The sequence below is a fragment of the Heptranchias perlo genome, chromosome 8 (genome assembly GCF_035084215.1).
Source record: "Heptranchias perlo isolate sHepPer1 chromosome 8, sHepPer1.hap1, whole genome shotgun sequence".
NCBI lineage: Eukaryota > Metazoa > Chordata > Chondrichthyes > Hexanchiformes > Hexanchidae > Heptranchias > Heptranchias perlo.
The window spans coordinates 75,289,940-75,313,843 of NC_090332.1; the positions used below are offsets into that span (position 1 = coordinate 75,289,940).

Below are 23,904 nucleotides of genomic sequence, written 5' to 3' on the forward strand. Positions count from 1 at the left end.
CCTTGACATTCAACGGCATTTTTACCATCGCCGAATCCCCCACCATCAACATCCTGGGGGTGACCATTGACCAGAAACTTAACTGGACCAGCCACATAAATACTGTGGCTACAAGAGCAGGTCAGAGACTGGGTATTCTGCAGCGAGTGACTCACCTCCTGACTCCCCAAAGCCTTTCCACTATCTGTAAGACACAAGTCAGGAGTGTGATGGAATACTCTGCACTTGCTTGGATGAGTGCAGCTCCGACAACACTCAAGAAGCTCGACATCATCCAAGGTAAAGCAGCCCGCTTGACTGGACCCTATCCAGCACCCTAAACATTCACTCCCTTCACCATTGGCGCACCGTGGCTGCAGTGTGTACCATCTACAGGATGCACTGCAGCAATTCGCCAAGGCTTCTTCGACAGCACCTCCCAAACCCGAGACCTCTACCACCTAGAAGGACAAGGGCAGCAGGCACATGGGAACAACGCATTCCCCTCCAAGTCACACACCATCCCGACTTGGAAGTATATCGCCGTTCCTTCATCGTTGCTGGGTCAAAATGCCTGAAACTCCCTACCTAACAGCACTGTGGGAGAACCTTCACCAAACGGACTGCAGTGGTTCAAGAAGGCAGCTCACCACCACCTCCTCAAGGGCAATTAGGGATGGGCAATAAATGCTGGCCTTGCCAGTGACGCCCACATCCCATGAATGAATTAAAAAAATCAAGAAAAGCAGTGGTCCCAGCACTGACCCCTGGGGAACACCACTGTATACCTCCCTCCACTCCAAAAAACAACTGTTCACCACGACTCTCTGTTTCTTGTCCCGTAGCCAATTCTGTATCCATGTTGCTACTGTCCCCTTTATTCCATAGGACGCAATCTTGATGATAAGCCTACCTTGCGGCACTTCATCAAACGCCTTTTGAAAGTCCATATACACCACATGTAGGTTTCCTCGTTAACCTGCGCCGGCTCTTTGAAACAGCTATCCAATTGGTCCCATTTCCCTGCTCTTTCCCCATATTTTCTTTTTCAAGTGTATATCCAATTCCCTTTTGAGAGTTACTATTGAATCTGCTTCCACCACCCTTTCAGGCAGTGCATTCCAGATCGTCACAACTTGCTGTGTAAAAAAAATGTCTCCTCCTCCGATTCTTTTGCCAATTATTTTAAACCTGTGTCCTCTGGTTACTGACCCACCTGTCAGTGGAAACAGTTTCTTCCTATCTACTCTATCAAATTCCCTCATAATTTTGAACACCTCTATTAAATTATATAGAATGTACAGCACAGTAACAGGCCATTCGGCCTAACTGGTCAATGCTGGCGTTGAAGCTCCACACGAGACTCCTCCCTACTTCATCTCACCCTATCAGCATATCCTTCTATTCCTTTCTTCTTCATTTACATATCTAGCTTCCCCTTAAAGGCATCTATGCCATTCATCTCAACTACTTCTTGTGGTAGCAAGTTCCACATTCTAACCATTATCTGGGTGAAGACATTTCTCCTAAATTCCCAATTGGATTTATTAATTACTATCTTATATTTATGGCCCCTAGTTTTGGTCTCCCCCACAAGTGAAAACATCTTCTCTATGTCTACCCTATCAAACCCTTTCATAATCTTAAAGACCTCTATCAGGTCACCCTTCAGCCATCTCTTTTCTAGAGAAAAATGCCCCAGCCTGTTCAATCTTTCCTGGTAGTTATAACCACTCAGTTCTGGAATCATCCTTGAAAATCTTTTTTGCACCTTTTCCAGTGCCTCTATGTCCTTTTTATAATATGGAGACCAGAACTGTGCACAGCACTCCGAAGTGTGGTCTAACCAAGGTTCTATACAAGTTCAACATAACTTCTCTGCTTTTCAATTTTATCCCTCTAGAAATGAACCACAGTGCTTTTTGTTTGCTCTTTTTATGGCCTTATTAACCTGTGTCACTACTTTTAGTGATTTGTGTGTCTGTACCCCTAGATCCCATTGCTCCTCGACCCTTAACCTGCTCTGCTCAAAGAGAACCATCCCAGCTTTTCTGGTCTCCCCCCTTAACTGAAGTCCCTCATCCCTGGTATCATTCTGGTAAATCTGCTCTGATCTTCTCGAGGGCCATGACATCCTTCCTAAAGTGTGGTGCCCAGAATTGGACACAATACTCTAGCTGAGGCCTAACCAGTGATTTATAAAGGTTTAGCATAACTTCCTTGCTTTTGTACTCTATGCCTCTATTAATGAAGCCCAGAATCCCATATGCTTTTTTTAAACAGCTTTATCAACTTGTCCTGCCACCTTAGGGTGCCATCTGGGACCTTAGAAACATAGGAACAGGAGTAGGCCATTTAGCTCCTCAAACCTATTCCACCATTCAATGAGATCATGGCTGATCTGTGACCTAACTCCATATACCCACCATAGCCCCATATCCCTTAATACCTTTGGTTAACAAAAATCTATCAATCTCAGATTTAAAATTAACAATTGAGCTAGCATCAACTGCCATTCGCAGAAGAGAGTTCCAAATTTCTACCACCCTTTGCGAGTTGAAGCATTTCCTAACTTCACTCATGCAAGTCCTGGCTCTAATTTTTAGGCTATTTCCCCTAGTCCTAGACTCCCCAACCATCGGAAATAGTTTCTCTCTATCTACCCTATCAGTTCCCCTTAATATCTTGAAAACTTCGATCAAATCACCCCAGAATCTTCTAAATTCCAGGAATACAACCCTAGTTTGAGTAATCTCTCCTCGGAATTTAACTCTTGGAGTCCAGGTATCGTTCTCGTAAATCTACGCTGCACTCCCTCCAAGGCCAATATATCCTTCCTACGGTGCGGTGCCCAGAACTGAACACAGTACTCCAGGTGCGGTCTAACCGGGGCTTTGTATAGCTGTAATATAACTTCTACCCCCTGTATTCTAGTCCTCTAGATATAAAGGCCAGCATTCCATTAGCCTTTTAAATTATTTTCTGTACCTGTCCATGGCATTTTAATGATCCAAGAACATGAACCCCTAAGTCTCTTTGGACCTCCAGTGTTTCGAGCTTTTCACCATTTAGAAAGTACTCTCTTTCCTTTTTATGTCCAAAGTGGATGACCTCACAGCTGCCTACATTGAAATCTATTTGCCACAGTTTTGCCCATTCACTTAATCTATTAATATCTCAACGTAATTTTATGTTTCCATCTACACTGCTTACAATGCTGCCTATCTTTGTATCATTAGCAAACTTGGATGTGTGGCTCTCTTTCCAGCATCTAAGTCGTTAATAAATACAGTGAATAGTTGAGGGCCCAACACAGATTCCTGTCGAGTCACATCCTGCCAATTTGAGAACCTGCCCATTATCCCGACTCTCTGTTGCCTGCCGTTCAGCCAGTTTCCTAATCATGTCAATAATTTGCCCTCAGTTCCATGAGCTTCAACTTTAGCTAACAGCCTTTTATGAAGGACTTTATCGAATGCCTTCTGGAAGTCCATATAAACTACATCCATAGCCATTCCTCTGTCTACTACTTTAGTCACCTCTTCAAAAAATTCAATTAGGTTCGTCAGGCATGACCTACTCTTTACAAATCCATGCTGGCTCTCTGACCAGCTGAAAATTTTCAGTCACTCGATCCTCAATTATGGACTCTAGTAATTTTCAACAACAGATATTAGGCTAACTGGTTCATAATTCCCTGGTTTCCCTCTCTCACTTCTCTTAAATAGCAGAGTGACACGTGCAATTTTCCAATCTAAAGGAACGGTTCCTGAATCGAGAGAACTTTGGAAGATTATAGTTAGGGCTTCTGCAATGTTCTCACCTACTTCCTTTAAAAACCCTGGGATGGAAACCATCTGTTGCTGAGGATTTGTCACTCTTTAGTGCCATTATTCTCTTCATTACTGTTAACTTGCTTATGTTAATTATGATGAGTCCCCGTCCCTGATTCAAAATTAGTTTCCTTGGGGTGTCCGGCGTGCTATTCTCTTCCTCTCCTGTAAATACTGATGCAAAGTAATTATTTAACATGTTTGCCATTTCCTTATTTTCATTTAGAATATCACCATTATCAGTTTTTAAGAGGCCCACATTGCGCTTGACCGCCCTCTTTTTCCTAATATAATTGTAAAAATTCTTGAGTGTGTTCAGGACAGCTTTCTGCAACATTATGTCCTAGAACCAACAAGGGGGCAGGCCATATTTGTTTTAATAATGAGCAATAAGCCAGATTTAGTTAACAGCCTAACGGTGCATGAACATTTACCTAATAGCGATCATAATATGATCGAGTTCAACGTTGTAATTGTAAAAATTTTTTGTGTTGATTTTGATATCCCTTGCAAGTTTCTTTTCATACTCCCTTTTTGTAGCTCTATCTGTTTTGTCACCCTTTGCTGTTCTTTATATCTCTCCCAATCACCAGGATCTGGGCTATTTGCTATTTTTTTTGCATTTTTGTATGCTTTTTCTTTTAGTTTTTTGTTGTCTCTTACCTCTTTTGTCATCCATGGCTTTTTTTTTGGAAAGTAGAGCTCTTGTCCCTTAGGGGTATAAACTGGTTCTGTATCACGTTAAATTCTTTTTTGAACACCTCCCACTGATCTGTCGTTTTACCCATTAATGGATTTTACTGTGGACAGTCTCTGTCTCATCCCGTTGAAGTTGGCCTTACCTAAATTTAGAATCTTAGTAGCTGTTACGGTAAAAAGAACGCTATTTGGGCCACACACACTAGCTTGCCCTTCTGATCTAATGTTTTTCTCACACATTTCTTATTTCTCTCTCCTAATTTAATTACTTCAACATCTTTTAGTTTTCCCTTTACTTGTAATGTCTAAAGCATAATTTTTGACTATCACTCTACTCTCTTCCTTTTCGTTTGTTTTAGAATTATTATTTATACCTTTTCCACCATAGGGTTTAAAAGGGGAAATTTTGAGCATGTCCAACAAGCACATACACGGGAGCGTGCACGGAAGATAGAATTGGTCCAGGTTAGCAGACTTATTAGTGTCTTCCAGATCGGTAATGTATGATCTGTTCTTTTTTGGTCTAATGAATATAGCTTGTTTACAGGTCTTTACCATCTGATGTACTGTCACGTCTGTGACTTACCAATAAAGCATATAAAAAGAACTATGTTGTGGAGTGTCTTCATTGAGAGTTCTGAATCAAATTATAAACATATATTTTAAAGACTGGTCTAAAGAATTAATCTAACAGTTTTCATATTTTTCAAGACGACAAAATTATGAGTGTTATCAGGTAGCTAGCATGTATTTTGTTTTTATTTCGTACTTAAATTCAGATCCATAAAAGGCCAAGAGAGGAGCCCACTCCTTCCCAGCCCCTCTTCTTGCCACCCCACAACATCCCATTCCACCCATCCATCACACACCACCCCTGCCAACACTCCTGTTCTTACACACTGTTCATGCCCTCCTAGCCCCACACAGTCCTCCTTCCCACTCTACTACCCCGCAGTCCCTGTCCACCCACCCCCTTCCCCCCCGCAGTCCCTGTCCACACCCCTCCTCCCCGCAGTCCCTGTCCACACCCCTCCTCCCCGCAGTCCCTGTCCACCCCCCGCAGTCCCTGTCCACCCCCCGCAGTCCCTGTCCACTGCCCTTCTCCTCCTCCTCTCCGCAGTCCCTGTCCACCCTCCTCCTCTTCCTCCTCCTCCCCGCAGTCCCTGTCCACCCACGTCCACCCCCCTCCTCCCCGCAGTCCCTGTTCACCCCCCTCCTCTCCGCAGTCCCTGTCCACCCTCCTCCTCCTCCTCCTCCCCGCAGTCCCTGTCCACCCACGTCCACCCCCCCTCCTCCCCGCAGTCCCTGTTCACCCCCCCTCCTCTCCGCAGTCCCTGTCCACCCCCCTCCTCGCCGCAGTCCCTGCCCACCCTCCTCCTCCTCCTCCCCGCAGTCCCTGCCCACCCTCCTCCTCCTCCCCGCAGTCCCTGCCCACCCTCCTCCTCCTCCCCGCAGTCCCTGCCCACCCTCCTCCTCCTCCCCGCAGTCCCTGCCCACCCTCCTCCTCCTCCTCCTCCTCCTCGCTGTCCCTGTCCACCCTCCTCCTTCCCGCAGTCCCTGTCCACCCTCCTCCTCCTCCCCCTCCCCGCAGTCCCTGTCCCCTGTCCACCCTCCTCCCCTCCCCGCAGTCCCTGTCCACCCTCCTCCCCCTCCCCGCAGTCCCTGTCCACCCCCCTCCTCCCCGCAGTCCCTGTCCACCCCCCTCCTCCCCGCAGTCCCTGTCCACCCCCCTCCTCCCCGCAGTCCCTGTCCACCCCCCTCCCCCTCCCCGCAGTCCCTGCCCACCCTCCTCCTCCCCGCAGTCCCTGTCCACCCCCCTCCTCCCCGCAGTCCCTGTCCACCCCCCTCCCCCTCCCCGCAGTCCCTGCCCACCCTCCTCCTCCTCGCTGTCCCTGTCCACCTTCCTCCTTCTCCTCGCTGTCCCTGTCCACCCTCCTCCTCCTCCCCGCAGTCCCTGTCCCCTGTCCACCCTCCTCCCCCTCCCCGCAGTCCCTGTCCACCCCCCTCCTCCCCGCAGTCCCTGTCCACCCGCCTCCACCCCGCAGTCCCTGTCCACCCGCCTCCACCCCGCAGTCCCTGTCCACCCCCCTCCTCCCCGCAGTCCCTGTCCACCCCCTCCCCCTCCCCGCAGTCCCTGTCCACCCCCCTCCTCTCCGCAGTCCCTGTCCACCCTCCTCCTCCTCCTCCTCCCCGCAGTCCCTGTCCACCCAAGTCCACCCCCCTCCTCGCCGCAGTCCCTGCCCACCCTCCTCCTCCTCCTCGCAGTCCCTGCCCACCCTCCTCCTCGCAGTCCCTGCCCACCCTCCTCCTCCTCCTCCTCGCAGTCCCTGCCCACCCTCCTCCCCGCCCACCCTCCTCCTCCTCCTCGCTGTCCCTGTCCACCCTCCTCCTTCTCCTCCTCCTCCCCGCAGTCCCTGTCCACCCTCCTCCTCCTCCCCCTCCCCGCAGTCCCTGACCTCTGTCCACCCTCCTCCCCCTCCCCGCAGTCCCTGTCCACCCCCCTCCTCCCCGCAGTCCCTGTCCACCCCCCTCCTCCTCGCAGTCCCTGTCCACCCCCCTCCTCCCCGCAGTTCCTGTCCACCCTCCTCCTCCTCCCCGCAGTCCCTGTCTACCCCCCTCCTCTTCCCCCTCCCCGCAGTCCCTGTCCACCCCCCTCCTCCTCCCCCCGCAGTCCCTGTCCACCCACGTCCACCCCCCTCCTCCCCGTCCACCCCCTTCCTCCCCGCAGTCCCTGTCCACCCCCCGCAGTGCCTGTCCACCCTCCCCCTCCCTGCAGTCCCTATCCACCCCCCTCCTCGCCGCAGTCCCTGCCCACCCTCCTCCTCCCCGCAGTCCCTGCCCACCCTCCTCCTCCCCGCAGTCCCTGCCCACCCTCCTCCTCCCCGCAGTCCCTGCCCACCCTCCTCCTCCTCCCCGCAGTCCCTGCCCACCCTCCTCCTCCTCCCCGCAGTCCCTGCCTTCCCTGTCCACCCTCCCCCTCCTCCGTCCCTGTCCACCCTCCTCCCCGCAGTCCCTGTCCACCCTCCTCCTCCTCCTCCTCCTCCTCCCCGCAGTCCCTGTCCACCCCCCTCCTCCCCGCAATCCCTGTCCACCCCCCTCCTCCCCGCAGTCCCTGTCCACCCCCCTCCTCCCCGCAGTCCCTGTCCACCTCCCTCCTCCCCGCAGTCCCTGCCCGCCCTCCTCCCCGCAGTCCCTGCCCGCCCTCCTCCCCGCAGTCCCTGCCCGCCCTCCTCCTCCTTCTCCTCCCCCTCCCCGCAGTCCCTGTCCACCCTCCTCCTCCCCGCAGTCCCTGTCCACCCTCCTCCTCCCCGCAGTCCCTGTCCACCCTCCTCCTCCTCCCCGCAGTCCCTGCCCACCCTCCTCCCCTCCCTCCCTCCTCCTCCCCTACCCTCCTCCTCCCCTACCCTCCTCCTCCCCGCAGTCCCTCCTCCTCCCCTACCCTCCTCCCCGCAGTCCCTGCCCACCCTCCTCCTCCCCGCAGTCCCTGCCCACCCTCCTCCTCCTCCCCGCAGTCCCTGCCCACCCTCCTCCTCCTCCCCGCAGTCCCTGCCCACCCTCCTCCTCCTCCTCCGTCCCTGCCCACCCTCCTCCTCCTCCGTCCCTGCCCACCCTCCTCCGTCCCTGCCCACCCTCCTCCGTCCCTGCCCACCCTCCTCCGTCCCTGCCCACCCTCCTCCTCCTCCCCCCCTGCCCACCCTCCTCCTCCTCCCCCCCTGCCCACCCTCCTCCTCCTCCCCCCCTGCCCACCCTCCTCCTCCTCCTCCCCCCCTGCCCACCCTCCTCCTCCTCCTCCCCACCCTCCTCCTCCTCCTCCCCCTCCCCACCCTCCTCCTCCTCCTCCCCATCCTCCTCCCCACCCTCCTCCTCCTCCTCCTCCTCCCCTGCCCACCCTCCTCCTCCTCCTCCTCGCAGTCCCTGCCCACACTCCTCCTCCTCCTCCCCGCAGTCCCTGCCCACCCTCCTCCTCCTCCTCCCCGCAGTCCCTGCCCACCCTCCTCCTCCTGCCCGCAGTCCCTGCCCACCCTCCTCCTCCTCCTCCTCGCAGTCCCTGCCCACCCTCCTCCTCGCAGTCCCTGCCCACCCTCCTCCTCCTCCCCGCAGTCCCTGTCCACCCTCCTCCTCCTCCTCCTCCTCCTCCCCGCAGTCCCTGCCCACCCTCCTCCTCCTCCTCCTCCTCCCCGCAGTCCCTGCCGACCCTCCTCCTCCTCCTCCTCCCCGCAGTCCCTGCCCACCCTCCTCCTCCTCCTCCTCGCAGTCCCTGCCCACCCTCCTCCTCCTCCTCCTCGCAGTCCCTGCCCACCCTCCTCCTCCTCCTCGCAGTCCCTGCCCACCCTCCTCCTCCTCCTCGCAGTCCCTGCCCACCCTCCTCCTCCTCCTCCCCGCAGTCCCTGCCCACCCTCCTCCTCCTCCTCCTCGCAGTCCCTGCCCACCCTCCTCCTCCCCGCAGACCCTGTCCACCCTCCTCCTCCTCCCCGCAGTCCCTGCCCACCCTCCTCCTCCTCCTCCTCCTCCCCGCAGTCCCTGCCCACCCTCCTCCTCCTCCCCGCAGTCCCTGCCCACCCTCCTCCTCCTCCTCCTCCTCGCAGTCCCTGCCCACCCTCCTCCTCCTCGCAGTCCCTGCCCACCCTCCTCCTCCTCCTCCCCGCAGTCCCTGCCCACCCTCCTCCTCCTCCTCCCCGCAGTCCCTGCCCACCCTCCTCCTCCTCCCCCTCCCCGCAGTCCCTGCCCACCCTCCTCCTCCTCCTCCCCCCCGCAGTCCCTGCCCACCCTCCTCCTCCTCCTCCTCGCAGTCCCTGCCCACCCTCCTCCTCCTCCTCCTCCCCGCAGTCCCTGCCCACCCTCCTCCTCCTCCTCCTCCTCGCAGTCCCTGCCCACCCTCCTCCTCCTCCTCCTCCTCCTCGCAGTCCCTGCCCACCCTCCTCCTCCTCCTCCCCGCAGTCCCTGCCCACCCTCCTCCTCCTCCCCCTCCCCACAGTCCCTGCCCACCCTCCTCCTCCTCCTCCCCCCCGCAGTCCCTGCCCACCCTCCTCCTCCTCCTCCTCGCAGTCCCTGCCCACCCTCCTCCTCCTCCTCCTCCTCCTCCTCCCCGCAGTCCCTGCCCACCCTCCTCCTCCTCCTCCTCCTCGCAGTCCCTGCCCACCCTCCTCCTCCTCCTCCTCCCCGCAGTCCCTGCCCACCCTCCTCCTCCTCCTCGCAGTCCCTGCCCACCCCCCTCCCCGTCCCCACCCTCCCCCTCCCCACCCCCGTCCCCACCCTCCCCCTCCCCACCCTCCCCCTCCCCGCAGTCCCTGCCCACCCTCCTCCTCCTCCTCGCCCACCCTCCTCCTCCTCCTCGCAGTCCCTCCCCGCCCTCCTCCTCCTCCCCCTCCCCGCAGTCCCTGCCCACCCTCCTCCTCCTCCCCCTCCCCGCAGTCCCTGCCCACCCTCCTCCTCCTCCTCCCCCTCCCCGCAGTCCCTGCCCACCCTCCTCCTCCTCCCCCTCCCCGCAGTCCCTGCCCACCCTCCTCCTCCTCCCCCTCCCCGCAGTCCCTGCCCACCCTCCTCCTCCCCCTCCCCGCAGTCCCTGCCCACCCTCCTCCTCCTCCTCCCCGCAGTCCCTGCCCACCCTCCTCCTCCTCCTCCCCGCAGTCCCTGCCCACCCTCCTCCTCCCCCTCCCCGCAGTCCCTGCCCACCCTCCTCCTCCCCCTCCCCGCAGTCCCTGCCCACCCTCCTCCTCCCCCTCCCCGCAGTCCCTGCCCACCCTCCCCCTCCTCCTCCTCCTCCCCGCAGTCCCTGCCCACCCTCCCCCTCCCCGCAGTCCCTGCCCACCCTCCCCCTCCCCGCAGTCCCTGCCCACCCTCCCCCTCCCCGCAGTCCCTGCCCACCCTCCCCCTCCCCGCAGTCCCTGCCCACCCCCCCCCCCCCCTCCCCCCCCCCCCCCTCCCCCCCCCCCCCTCCCCCCCCCCCCCCTCCCCCTCCCCGCAGTCCCTGTCCACCCACACTCACATTTTCCCCACCCCTTCCCACCCTCGCGGTGTTTCCTCCTTTGTCTCGCGAGGTTTGCCGCTCTCGCGAGGTTTCCCGCCAGGTCCCGCCATGTTGTGCTGGTATTTTGGTTTCGCTTGGATCGGTGACGGCCGCGGGTGAGAGCAGCCCGGCCGGGTGGGTGGAGCCGGCGGGCGTCCGATTGGCGAGGGGGTGGAGGAGCGTTGGTGACGGTAAGGGGGGCGGTGTTGCATCGCGCAACCGGGAGTAGTAGTAGCAGTAGTAGTAGCAGCAGCGGAGAAGGAGGCGGGCGAGTGAGCTGTGAACCCTGCAGCGGGGCTCGGGATCTGGGACCGGCCGTACGGTGCAGCCCGGCTGTCACAGGACACACTGGGGTTGTGGGCCCGAGGCCCGCTCTCTTAGTGCCGGTCACTGCCACCAACCATCCCTCTCCCTTCCCCCATCCCGGGTAGGCCCCGAGCCCCCAGTTAGAGTGGGTCTTTGTGGCCCGAGCACCATGCCCCAGACCCCCTGTTAGTGTTGGTCAGTGTGGCTCGAATATCATGCCCCAGACACCCTGTTAGTGTTGGTCAGTGTGGCTCGAATACCTTGTCCCAGACCCCTTGTTAGTGTCGGTCAATATGGCTTGATTATTCTGTCCCACACCCTGTGCTAGTGTTGGTCATTGTGACCCAAGTACCCTTCCCCAAACCCCCTGTTGGTGTCGATCAGTGTGACCTGAGTATCCTGTCCCAGACCCCCCTGTTAGTGTTGGTCAGTGTGACCTGAGTACCCTGTCCCAGATCCCTGTTAGCGTTGATCTGTGTGCTCAAAGTTCCTGGCCCCAGCCCCTCATTTAAGTTGCTCAGAGTGGCTTGTACACTTTGCATCTTTTGGGCTTTCCCATTGAAACCACTCATGATTTGCTGTTTGCCCAGAGAGAGTCAATGGATAGTGTCATTTGTCATATTGACAAACTGTTGATTATCCCCTGGGGGTGGGCAAATGTGAGCTGCATGTGTTTGGCGTCAAGTTGGATCCAAGATGACGTACCTAACAATGGAAAACTGCAAACTTGTCTTCGTGGCAGTCTCAGTGACCCACTACTTGAGCCGGACAAGTCTTCAGTACATCAGACAACCCAGCTTGGCTCATTACTGAGCCCAGGAGTGGTAGACCTGGCACTGTGGAATTGGAACTCTGTCTTCTTAGCTCCAGATAAGTCTGCAAGCCAATGCCCTAGCAGTTCAATCCTACCTGGGCCAGCAGCAGGGTGCTGGTCAAACTCCAGTGCCTACTTGGAGATCCATAACCATTGGTTTCTCTCAGCTTTGTCTAAACTGATTGGACTCTAAACACATTGATGTATTTCTGCAGGTCAGTTACCCTACTGACCAAAAGAAATATAGAATCATAGAATTTTACAGCACAGAAGGAGGCCATTCAGCCCATCTTGCCTGTCCAGCTCTTTGGAAGAGGATCCAATTAGTCCCACTTCCCAACTCTTTCCCCATTGCCTTGCAAATGTTTCCTTTACAAGAATCTTTGAAAGTTACTGTTGAATCTGCTTCCACCATCTTTTCAGGCAGTGCATTCCAGATCCTAACTCTGTTTTAAAAAAAATTCTTCTCCTCTCCCCCTTGGTTCTTTTGCGAATGATCTTAAATTTAAATATGTATTGTAGTTGGCGTGACTTTATAGGACCTTTCATGCTGTGATAATGAAGATGCCTGTATATGGTGAATGATGACAAGTTTCGTGTTTGTGCCTGAGTTATGTTGATTGCAAACCCAAATCTTTATTGTGTTGTTACTTTTTGTTAGAATGGCCTAAATCAAAATAAATTACAATTGTGAACAAAGTGACATTTAAAAAAAGAAATAAAAGACTTGCATCCCAAAGTGCTTTACAGCCAATGAAGTACTTTTGAAGTCTAGTTACTGTTGCAATGTGGCAGCCAATTTGCGTACAGCAAAGTCCTACAAACATCAATGAGATAATGGCAAGATAATCTGTTTTTAGTGATGTTGGTTGAGGAATAAATATTAGCCAGGACACCGGGGAGAACTCGCCATTTCTTCTTCAATTAGTGCCATGTGATCTTTTACGTCCACCTGAGGGCAGACGGAGTCTCTGTTTAACATCTCATCGGAAAGATGGAACCTCCGACAGTGCAGCACTCCTTCAGTACTGTACTGGAGTGTCAGCCTGAATTTTATGCTCAAGTCCCTGGAGTGGGGCTTGAACCCACAACCTTCTGACTACAAGGCGAATGTGCTACCACTGAGCCATAGCTGGCACGTGACAGACCTGTTATTTCTGTGAGTCTTGGGCCTCTGGTAGAGTCAGCTAAACGTGACTAGGTGAGGAGGGGCAGTAGCCCAGGCTTTTTGCGAGAGGTGAATCTTGAATTGTACACCTGAAGTATTTTGTACCTTTTTAGGCCAAACTGCATTGAAAATTGTATCAGTATGCTTCAGATTACTGAATGGCATTTCTGGAATTATTGCCCGGTTTTTGTGCTGTAACATTCTTTTGGCTCATCATAGAATGTCCAGCATAGGAACCGAGCATTCAGCCCATCAAGTCTGTGCTGATGTTTTTGTCCACAGGAGTCACTTAGTCCAAACCCACTGTCCTGCTCTCTTCCCTTTAATGCTCTTCCATTTCCAGTAATTATCTAATTCCACTTGTAGAGAATTTATTGGTTCTGCTTCAGCCAGGGAATTCACCCTCCGCGTAATTTTTTTTTCTAATCTCCCCTTTAATTCTGTTTGTAATTATCTTAAATCTATGTCCTACAACTACCGTTTCGATGAGCAGCGGAAACACTACTCACCTTATCACCCTTCGTAATCATGACGACCTTTATCTAGTCTCCTTAGAGCAGAGAAGGTTAAGGAGGGTTCAAAATTATGAGGGGCTTTGATAGAGTAGATAGGGAGAAACTGTTTCCAGTGGTAGGAGGTAACCAGAGGACACAGAATTACGATAATTGGCAAAGAACCAGAGGGTAGATGAGGGGAATTTTCTTTTATACAGCGAGTTATGATGATCTGGAATGCATTGCCTGAAAGGGTGGTGGAAGCAGATTCAGTAGTAACTTTCGAAAGGGAATTGGATATATACTTGAAAAAGTAAAATTTGCAGGGCTATGAGGAAAGAGCAGGGGAGTGGGGCTAATTGGATAGCTCTTTCAAAGATGGGCCAAATGGCGGCCTCCTGTACTGTAAGGTTCTATGATCACCCCATGACCTGCTGAGCTCCAGTGAAGATGCCCTAACTTCTCAAGTCCTTTCAGATCTGTAACCCCATATCCCTGGTTACATCCAAGTGAACCTACACTTTACCTATTTCATTGCTTTTATATCCTTATAATTGGGGGGAGGTGGGGGGCTTAAAACTGTTCATAATACACCAACTATAGTTTCATAGAAGTTCCTTTCACATTCAGATACAAAACTAGGAATTCTTTTTGCCTTTTATCTGACCGTATCTACTTGCACTGTTACTTTTAATGACCAGTGTATCTGCACACCAAGACCCCTCTGCTCCTCTAGCCCATTTAAAATCTTACTGCTTAAGGTATATTTCCTTTCCTTGTTCTTACTTTCAAAATGGATCACTTGACATTTTTCTGCATTGAACTGCATCTGCCACCCGGCTGCCCATGCTGCCTCCCTACTTCAGCCCTCCTGAAGTCTTCTGATTCACAGTGCAATTTGTCATATCTCCCAATTTTGTATCATCAGCAAATCTCAATACTGATGGGCTCAGTTCCTAAGTCCAGGTCATTTATTTATAGATAATAAAAATAGCTCCAATATAGAGCCCTGTGAAACACCACTCACCATATCTTTGTCTACCCGTTGCTTTCTGCCTTGCAACTGTTTCCTCATTCCCCTTACTTCCAAGTGCCATTATCTTTCTCATGAGTCTCTTCTAGTGCATATTACAAATGCTTTTTTGAAAATTCATATAAACCACATCTGTAACATTTCCTTTTGAAAATCAATATGAACCACATCCATTGCATTTCCTTTTGAAAATCCATATAAACCACATTCACTGCATTTCCTTTATCTGTCCTCTGTTATTTCTTCAAATAATTCTAGAAGGTTGATCAAATACGACCTGTCTTTTGGACATCTGTGCTGACTGGCCTTCGATTAGCTAAATTTTTGGTAAGTGCTTAATAATTTTATCCCCTTTAATAATCTGATAATTTAACAACAGCTAAACTGGCACAAATTTCCTTTCCACAGAGTATTGGAAAATTATAGTTAGAAGCTCCTCCCTCAGGATCCTTGGATATAAATCATGAGGTCCCTTTGATTTGTCTGTCTTAAGTTTAACTTTTTTAATATTTCTACTGTTCCTTCACTCTCCACCACAGGCTTCCCTCCTTCATCTATTGGCGGTCTTACCCCTACCTGGTTATCTTATCTTTTTGCTACTAATCAAACTATAATCTTTTTATTGCCCCGTATATTTTGTTAATTTTCTCCCAAGTTCCCTTTTGTGTAATTTTGTACTATATTCTTTATATATGTCCTGTCTTTCTCTAATGTTTTTCATCTAATGTTAGTACCATAGAAGTTTACAGCACATAAGGAGGCTCTTTAGAGCAATCCAAATTAATCCAGCTACCCCACCCTCTCCTCATGGTCCTGTATCTTTCTCTGATTCAACTATCCAATTTTACCTTAAAGGATGCGATGGTCTCTGCCTCAACCACTCACTATGGCTAAATATTCCAGGCTGCAATAGCCCTCTGTGCAAAGAAAATTTTCCTAACCTCTCTCCTAGTGTCTGTTTTAATCCTTGTCATTGACTCCCCAGCCAGAGGAAATTATCTTTTCCTATGTATCTTATCAAAACCCTTCATAATTTAAAAAACCTCTATTAAATCTCCTCTTAGCCTTCACTGCGCCGATGGAAATAGTCCTAGTACCTCAAGTATCTCCTCATAACACTAGTTTCTTGTCCCTGTTAGCATCCTGGTGAATCTATGCTGTACGCTGTCTGGTTCCAGTGGGTCCTTTCTATCACGGAGCCCAAAACTGAACCGTTGCTTTGTGCAAATTTATGGAGTTGGGGGAAAGAAGGACGGAACGAGATTGCAGATATTGAAAGTCAAGGTGATGAGGGAGTTGGCTTTTTGCTGTGGTAAGCACTTGGTTATGCGGGAGAAAGGATATGGCTGTTGCTGAGTGCGAGGAGGTAGCAGGTGTCGACTGAGTCGAGACCCTTGTTCCAGGTACATTGTGCATTTTCCATTTTTGATTTTTCTCTGGTCAGGTCCTGGTTTTATTATGCTAAGTGACCCCTTACTCTTACTGCCCTAAAAGTGATGGTTGGAATATTGTGATTGAGAGGTTAAATAAATTTATTAAAAAGCACAGGAGGCAACATAAAGCCTCTTAAAACACAGGTATGGGAGGATGATATGGAGAAGCAGGAGTTTCTGTGGAAAGACCTGGCTGAGGATTGGTCTAAGGGTAGGCATGTATAGATACTTAAGGACAATATGACTATCCCATATAACCCCAACAATTGGATTATAGAAATGGGGGGGCAGTTGGAGAAAGAGGGAAGTGAAGGATTTGAAGAAGTGGCTGTTGCTAAGGTCAGGGAATGATTACCTTTGAGGGGGGAAAGAGCTGTCAGTGAGTGGCTGTTGTCCAGTCATCCCGGGTGAGCTCTGTGCTTTGTTGTGGCATGCATAGGTCTTGCTGAAGTTTGCTTAGCGGTGCTGCTCTTGTGTGTTCTCCTTACTTGACGTGGTGCCAGAGGACCTGCATGTTTTCTGCGCCTCGCTGTGGTGCCAGACGACCTGCCTGATCTCTGCACTCGCTGTGGTGCCAGACGACCTGCCTGTTCTCTGCACCTCGCTGTGGTGCCGGTCGGTTCCATTGTAATTGGGTTCGTGCTACTACTCCTGTTGGCACCATTAACCGAATTTTTAAGTCTTGGTTTGAACAAATTTGGTATTGCTCGGTCTGCTCTGGACAGATCTTACTGTTAACGTCTTTGTGTGCTCCTTTTTCTGCTCTATAAGAGTGAATCTTTCAGGAAAGCAGTGAGTGTTCAGTTCTTGGTTGTTTATCTTGCAGGCTGCAGTGGGAAACCCTGAGGGGGAGAGATGAGAGTCATTTTTTTTTTTGCTAACGTAGGAGAGGAGGATTTTTAAGAATAATGTATAAATGTCAGAAAATGGTTTTGAGGAAGAGGCGAGGTGTTTCAATTTAAAAGCAGTGGAGAGTGAAGGTAAGGCAAGGGGGAGGTCAAGTGAATTTTTCATAATTTTTTGATCTAGATGTGATTGTAAATTAATTTGGATTATTATATATTTACTAATTCCCCTCTTGGTCATCTATGTAGACGACCATCTTCTGGATCTGGGAGATGCAGTTGGGAGGACCAGGAGCAGGAGTCAGTCACGTGGGAAGAATGAGTCAATCTGAGGTAAGTAAAGAAGAAAGAAAGAAAGACTTGCATTTAGATAATGCCTTTCACGACCTGTGGACATCCCAAAGGGCTTTACAGCTAATGAAGTACTTTTAAAGTGTAGTCACTGTTGTGATGTAGGAAACACAGCAGCCAATTTGTGCACAGCAAGGTCACACAAACAGCAATGTGATAATGACCAGATCATCTGTTTTAGTGATGTTGGTTGAGGGATAACTATTGGTCAGGACACTGGGGAGAACTCCCCTGCTCTTCAAAATAGTGCCATGTGAATTTTTTTTTACAGCCACCTGAGAGGGCAGACGGGGCCTCGGTTTAACATCTCATCTAAAAGACGGCACCTCTGACAGTGCAGCACACCCTCAGTACTGCACTGGAGTATCAGCCTATGTTTTATTGCTCATGTTCCTGGAAGCTAGAGTGCTAAAAGTAGTAACATTAAGCATGATAGAAAGCAGGACTATGAGGGTGACAGACAACTGACAGGAAGTAAGTGTTTTACTTACAGGAGATTCACAATATATGCAAGACGTCTAATATATAAAAATGGCGCATTGACTTGGTTTTAGTTCAGTTCCTGCATCGTACTTCCCTGTTACGCCTTGGGTCATATTTTAGAAGCAAATTTATTATATCTAAATTTCTTGCATTTGATAGAGAGATTTAGTAATTGTGATCCACTCGCAAAGATTAATTTAATGCAGAAAAGGTGAATAATTCAAAATAGCTGAAAACACTCTGGGAGGGGGAATGTTTATTTTTTCCTCTCAGCCTGTTGACTACAGGCTCAAAATAAGTATTCTCATATAACATAAATTACAAATTTCAAAATAACAGGATTTAAAATTGGCTACGAGTTTGTTTTTGAGTAGCTTCATTAATGTTTTTAGTTCAAAGCCTCAGCCTCTCTCAAAAGCCTAGGACTGAAGTTGATATTTTTCCCCAAGATATTACTCTGTCACTTAAAAGGATTTGTTATAGTATGCGCAGATTTTCATCCTACACCAGTAGGATTCTCCTGAGTGCAAGTGGAAGGCTGGTGTCCCCTCATGCAAGTATGTCCCTTTGTCCTGTACCAGTATTTCTGTCTACCTTTCTTTTTCCAAATGATTTTAAAACAAACTGAGAACAAATATTCATTTGTTTTCCAGGTAAGTTTTATATTTGTCACCATATTATCCAGTGCTTAATCTAATCTGAAATGCTTAATTTTACTTCTGGCCAATATTTATCCCTCAACCAACACCTAAAAACAGATTAGCTAGTCATAAACACATTGCTGTCTGTGGAACCTTGCTTGCCCAAAATTAGCTGCCGTGTTTCCTATATTACAACAGTGACTACACTTCAAAACTACTTCATTGGCTGTGAAACACTTTGGGATGTCCTGAGGCTGTGAAAGGCGCTATATAAATACAAGTCTTTCTGAGCCAGTCAGAGAGATAGACAACAGATGGATGATTCACAGCAATCGTACTTACTTTCACTTGCACTTAAAAATCCAAAACAGTGATTGTAGAACATGTATTTATTTTTCTTAGTGGAATAGTTGAATGTGTCTAAACTCATAATTTCAGGCTTTTTTTCCAATGCTTTTCAACCTAGTTGGAAGAGAAATTTGAATTACTGTTTTGGGCTTTGCTGACACTTTTTTAGAACATAAGAACATAAGAAATTGGAGCAGGAGTAGGCCACTCGGCCCCTCGAGCCTGCTCCGCCATTCAATAAGATCATGGCTGATCTGATCCCAACCACAAATCTAAAGAACACAAGAAGTCGGAGCAGGACCCGGCCACATAGCCCCTGGGCCCTCTCCGCCACCCACAGGGCATTGACCGATCCGAACTCAGCTTCATGTCCAATTTCCTGCCCGCTCCCCATAACCCCTAATTCCCTTTACTTCTAGGAAACTGTCTATTTCTGTTTTAAATTTATCTAATGATGTAGCTTCCACAGCTTCCTGGGGCAGCAAATTCCACAGACCTACCACCCTCTGAGTGAAGAAGTTTCTCCTCATCTCAGTTTTGAAAGAGCAGCCCCTTATTCTAAGATTATGCCCCCTAGTTCTAGTTTCACCCATCTTTGGGAACATCCTTACTGCATCCACCCGATCAAGACCCTTCACAATCTTATATGTTTCAATAAGATCGCCTCTCATTCTTCTGAACTCCAATGAGTAGAGTCCCAATCTACTCAACCTCTCCTCATATGTCCGCCCCCTCATCCCCGGGATTAACCGAGTGAACCTTCTTTGTACTGCCTCGAGAGCAAGTATGTCTTTTCTTAAGTATGGAGACCAAAACTGTATGCAGTATTCCAGGTGCGGTCTCACCAATACCTTATATAACTGCAGCAATACCTCCTTGTTTTTATATTCTATCCCCCTAGCAATAAAAGCCAACATTCCGTTGGCTTTCTTGATCACCTGCTGCACCTGCATACCAACTTTTTGATTTTCTTGCACTAGGACCCCCAGATCCCTTTGTACTGCAGTACTTTCCAGTCTCTCGCCATTAAGAAAATAACTTGCTCTCTGATTTTTCCTGCCAAAGTGCATAACCTCACATTTTCCAATATTATATTGCATCTGCCAAATCTCCGCCCACTCACCCAGCCTGTCTATATGCCCTTGCAGGTTTTTTATGTCCTCCTCACTCTCTACTTTCCCTCCCATCTTTGTATCATCTGCAAATTTTGATATGTTGCACTCGGTCCCCTCCTCCAAATCGTTAATATAGATTGTAAAGAGTTGGGGACCCAGAACCGACCCCTGTGGAACACCACTGGTTACTGGTTGCCAGTCCGAAAATGAACCATTTATCCCAACTCTCTGCTTCCTGTTTGATAACCAATCCTCCACCCATGCCAGAATATTACCCCCAATCCCGTGATTTTTTATCTTAAGTAATAATCTTTTATGTGGCACCTTGTCGAATGCCTTCTGGAAGTCTAAATACACTACGTCCACTGGTTCCCCTTTATCCACCCAATACGTTATATCCTCGAAGAACTCAAGCAAATTTGTCAGACATGACTTCCCCTTCATAAAGCCATGCTGACTTTGTCCTATTAGTTTTTGGTTTCTCCTGATGGGTTGCTGTCCACATAATCATGGCAATCCCTTCTCTTTCGAGTTGAATGAAAATTGATAGTGTCAGTGTTTGCTGTTTGTAAACTCTGCAACTCATGCATTGAAGTGGAAAAACCGAGAAGTTCAAGTTGCTACGATCTGGAATGCACTACCTAAAAGGGTGGCGGAAGAAGATTCAATAGTAACTTTCAAAAGGGAATTAGATATATACTTGAAAAGGAAATGTTTGCAGGACTATGGGGAAAGAGCAGGGGAGTGGGACTAATTGGATAGCTTTCAAAGAGGCACGATGGGCCAAATGGCCGCCTTCTGTGCTGTAAGATTCTATGAAGTGTGTGAGGTTACTGAATTCTTTTTAGGTAAAACCTGAAGGAAATGTAAACCATGAACATTGGGATGTTTATCTGAGGTAAATGATCTTACCTGAGGTAGACATAAATTTTTATGACTGACAGCAAGAGTGGCTATTCAGAGAATTTTCCATTGGAAGTTCCATCTCCCAGCCACTTTCAAAGTGATGTAAAAATTGCTGACTGAATAAAGCATTGTTGAACTTGTAAATAAAAGAGAAATAGCCACAACCAGTAACATAATGATAGGGTCACTGCGTACCTTGTCCTTCATTAGCCTCATTATTGCCAAAGATCGTAGCATAACAGGATTATGCGAAATTCAGTACATAGATTTAAAGAGCAAGCATTGCAAATAAGCATGACTTTAAGCTCTCGTACTTGCACAGCATTCTCATTTGCACAAGCACGCACATAATACTCTCTTGATCGTACACATGCACTGCACTTTTGCTCTTGCACACTGCTCACAATCATTGCAGTCACTTGCTCTTGCACAGTGTTCACTCACAATGGAAATAATATTTCAACTTGCCCTTTAAAAATGTTGGAAATACATCTTTCAGAGCAAAAGTATCAAGCTCAAGCCCAGGCATTTGGGAGACAGACATACATCATATGCTCTGACTTACTGCAAATATCGCCATAAAAGATCCACTAGTTGTACACTAAAAGTCATGAACCTGCACACAATTCCTGTTGTGTAACACTCACTTCCCATCAATTTCCATTTTGTTGATTGGCCTAAAGTAAAACAGCTGCAAATCAGAAGTGAATAGGTTGGGGAATTTTGAATCAAAATTGCCAATGAGAAACTACCAAGGACTTAAAAGAGCTAACAATCCTGAATGACCAGTCAAGAGAACCAACCACTACAAAAAAAAGGAAAAAGCAAAACAACTGCAGATGCTGGAAATCTGAAATAAAAACAGAAAATGTTGGAAACGCTCAGCAGGTCAGGCAGTATCTTTGTAGATAATAGATGAGTTAATGCGGGCAGGCAGCATCTTTGTAGATAACAGATGAGTTAATGCTTCAGATGTAGAACTGGGTTCTGACAAAGGATCTATACCTGAAATGTAAACTCAGTTTAAAAAAAAAAGAGTTGGTGAACTCAGAACATTTTTTTGATGCCATTTTTTCCCTCATTAACTGAAATTTCTACATCCAAAATAAGGTTTGTAACATAAGGACATTAAAAATGTACATACATTCACATGATTGAACTTTATCATAAAGTTGTTCTTTTGTGTCTTTGAATGCCTTCATTTAATGTTTATACTTGAAGGCCTCAGCCTTTCTCAAAAGCCTGGGTTTAAGTTTGATATATTTGACCAATCTGGGTGTATGCAGAGTGAACAGCTTTCAAGAATGCTTCAGCAGCATTTAGCCTGTCCAACTGGTACAATGCGTCTCTGCAGCCTCTAACAATATCTGTATGGTGGTTTTCAAAATAATTTAGTCTGGTTTATTTTATATTGAGTGCTTTTTAAGAGTGTATGTGTCCAACTTCCAACATGACAGACAGCAACAATTACACACTTATGTCTGCTTTTATTTATGTTTGAATTACAAAGAATCTATTTTTCTCTGGAAAAATGAATAGTATCTCTGAATAACAGTATTTCGGTTTGTGTCTTTGTGTAAATAATTTTCAATAGAACCTGGATGATGAATTTGAAGTAGGTTTTCAACTCAATTTTAAAATAAAGTTATTTCATTTTTTTTACTTCAGAAAGCGAGTCAAGCTGAGAGAGAGAGTCACAGAGACAGACACTCAAATTGTTCACATTTACTCTTTGGAAACAGTGATTTGATTTCATAAGATTTGTTTGTTCAGCTGCAGTGGGTGAGTGAAGCAACAATAATTTGTTGTAGATTGGAAAAACCCAGATGCTTAATGAGGGGATACTTTTTTTGCATATTAACCTGATAACGATCTATTTAATATATTAAAACTCGGGTGCCTAAGTGCACCTCCTGTGAACGTTTTCAATTATAAATTCTTGTATCCACATTTATTATGGAAGCTGCCGATGTTGATTTGTCACACTGTAATTACACCTTTTCCCTCAGCGCTGCAGCTCCATACTAGCAGGAGGATGTACTTACAGTGTGACAATTTTACATAGGCAATTTCCATTATGCATGTGGACAGGAATCTATAATGGAAATATAAAGCTAAGAACAGATGTATGACTTTTGAATTGGAATTGAAATATCATTCTGGCTCAATTACCTGCTTACCCTCTATTCTCGCTTCCCCTGAAAACTCCACTTGATATGAGTCCCCATGTGCAATGCCATGGGAGAATGACCAGTATAAACTATTTGTTATTTGGTTATTATTATGCAAAAAAAACAGAGGGTCTCGTCTCAGGGAAATAATATTTCCTGAAGTAATTTCTGTGAGCGTTTGATTGGCAGAAAGATGGGCCCAGGCATAGACAATACTGGCTGCAAACCCCACTCTTCACATCCACTTCTCAAGAGATGCAAAAATTGTTGACTGAGTTTTGCTGTCTGAAAGCAGCCACCTGTTCACTCTTCCATAGAGTTCAGTATATTTATTTATGCATATGTGATACTCACTTATCAAAGGAAAATGGCATTTACTTATTTTCCAGAAAGCAATCCCAAAATGCTAAATTGAGTGTTTGTAGCTATTTCTTAGCACTTTACAAATCAGTGCTGCCAGATGTGGGAACTCTCCACCTTCTGGCTACGCACCCACCAGTTCTATCAGACTCATGTCCCCCTGCATCCTCACTGCTGACAAACCCCAAGAATCCAATAGTGAGCCAATCCCCACCCCAAAACTCAGGTTCCTCCTTCACTGCTGCCAAACCATAAATTCCCTCACCTCCAAATTGCCAAACTCCAGAACTACACCCCAGGACCATCCCCCCTTAGTCCTACCAAAGCTCAGTGCTGCTAAGCCCTCCCCCACAACCTGCCCTGTTCTCAGTACAGCTAAACAGCAACCCCCAGGTTGGTACATCTCTCATACTATTTTGCTGTATATCTCAAGCTTTAAAAAAGGAAAGTGATAAAATTAAATACAGATAGGTAAAGGTGGTCTTTTTTATATACTAGTGGATCTTCTGTTGTACTGCTGATAAGTTTGAAGGTCGAGTGTTTTATACAGAAGTGTGGTAATGGATAAAGATGTGCGATGTGGGCCATGTGATGATTGGGAGGTGGTGTGGGAATATTTTAGGAGACTGGTGAGGATATAATGCAGGATAGTGAGCAGTTTTGAGAGAGTAGAGATGAGTTGACGGAGAAAAGAATTAAGGATTTCAGGGGAGATTAGGGTACTGAGTAGTGAAGGGCCAATGAGGTGTAGTGAGTAATGTGGGGGAAGGAGGTACTGTGAGTAATGAGAATTTGGGGGAATTGGGTGGTCATTAATCAAGGTGCATAGCCTAGTTGGAATTTGGGTGAGGGAGGAGATAGTTCAGATGTGGCTAATGAGTATTGGACTAATGTGTATTTGGGGTGAATGCGCAATTG

The 23,904-nt window shown here is 48.5% G+C and overlaps 2 protein-coding genes across 8 annotated transcripts in view; both read left to right on the plus strand.

Annotated features, from left to right (window-relative positions):
• usta (uronyl 2-sulfotransferase a) overlaps positions 1-5,111 on the plus strand; it is a 97,935-nt gene extending 92,824 nt beyond the window's left edge. The window contains exon 10 of the transcript XR_010963712.1: positions 4,900-5,111. The gene's annotated coding sequence lies outside the window, so the exon portion shown is untranslated. The remainder of the gene's footprint in view (positions 1-4,899) is intronic.
• A 5,472-nt stretch (positions 5,112-10,583) lies between these two features.
• The window catches only part of tab2 (TGF-beta activated kinase 1 (MAP3K7) binding protein 2), a 28,020-nt gene continuing 14,699 nt past the window's right edge, over positions 10,584-23,904 (plus strand). For 2 of the 7 annotated variants that reach the window (XM_067989342.1, XM_067989346.1), the window contains exons 1-3: positions 10,584-10,709; positions 16,861-16,944; positions 22,124-22,237. The gene's annotated coding sequence lies outside the window, so the exon portion shown is untranslated. Of the gene's footprint in view, positions 10,710-14,591; positions 14,661-16,592; positions 16,747-16,860; positions 16,945-22,123; positions 22,238-23,904 lie in introns of all 7 variants that reach the window. The other 5 variants (XM_067989343.1, XM_067989344.1, XM_067989345.1 and 2 more) reach the window with 5 other exon arrangements.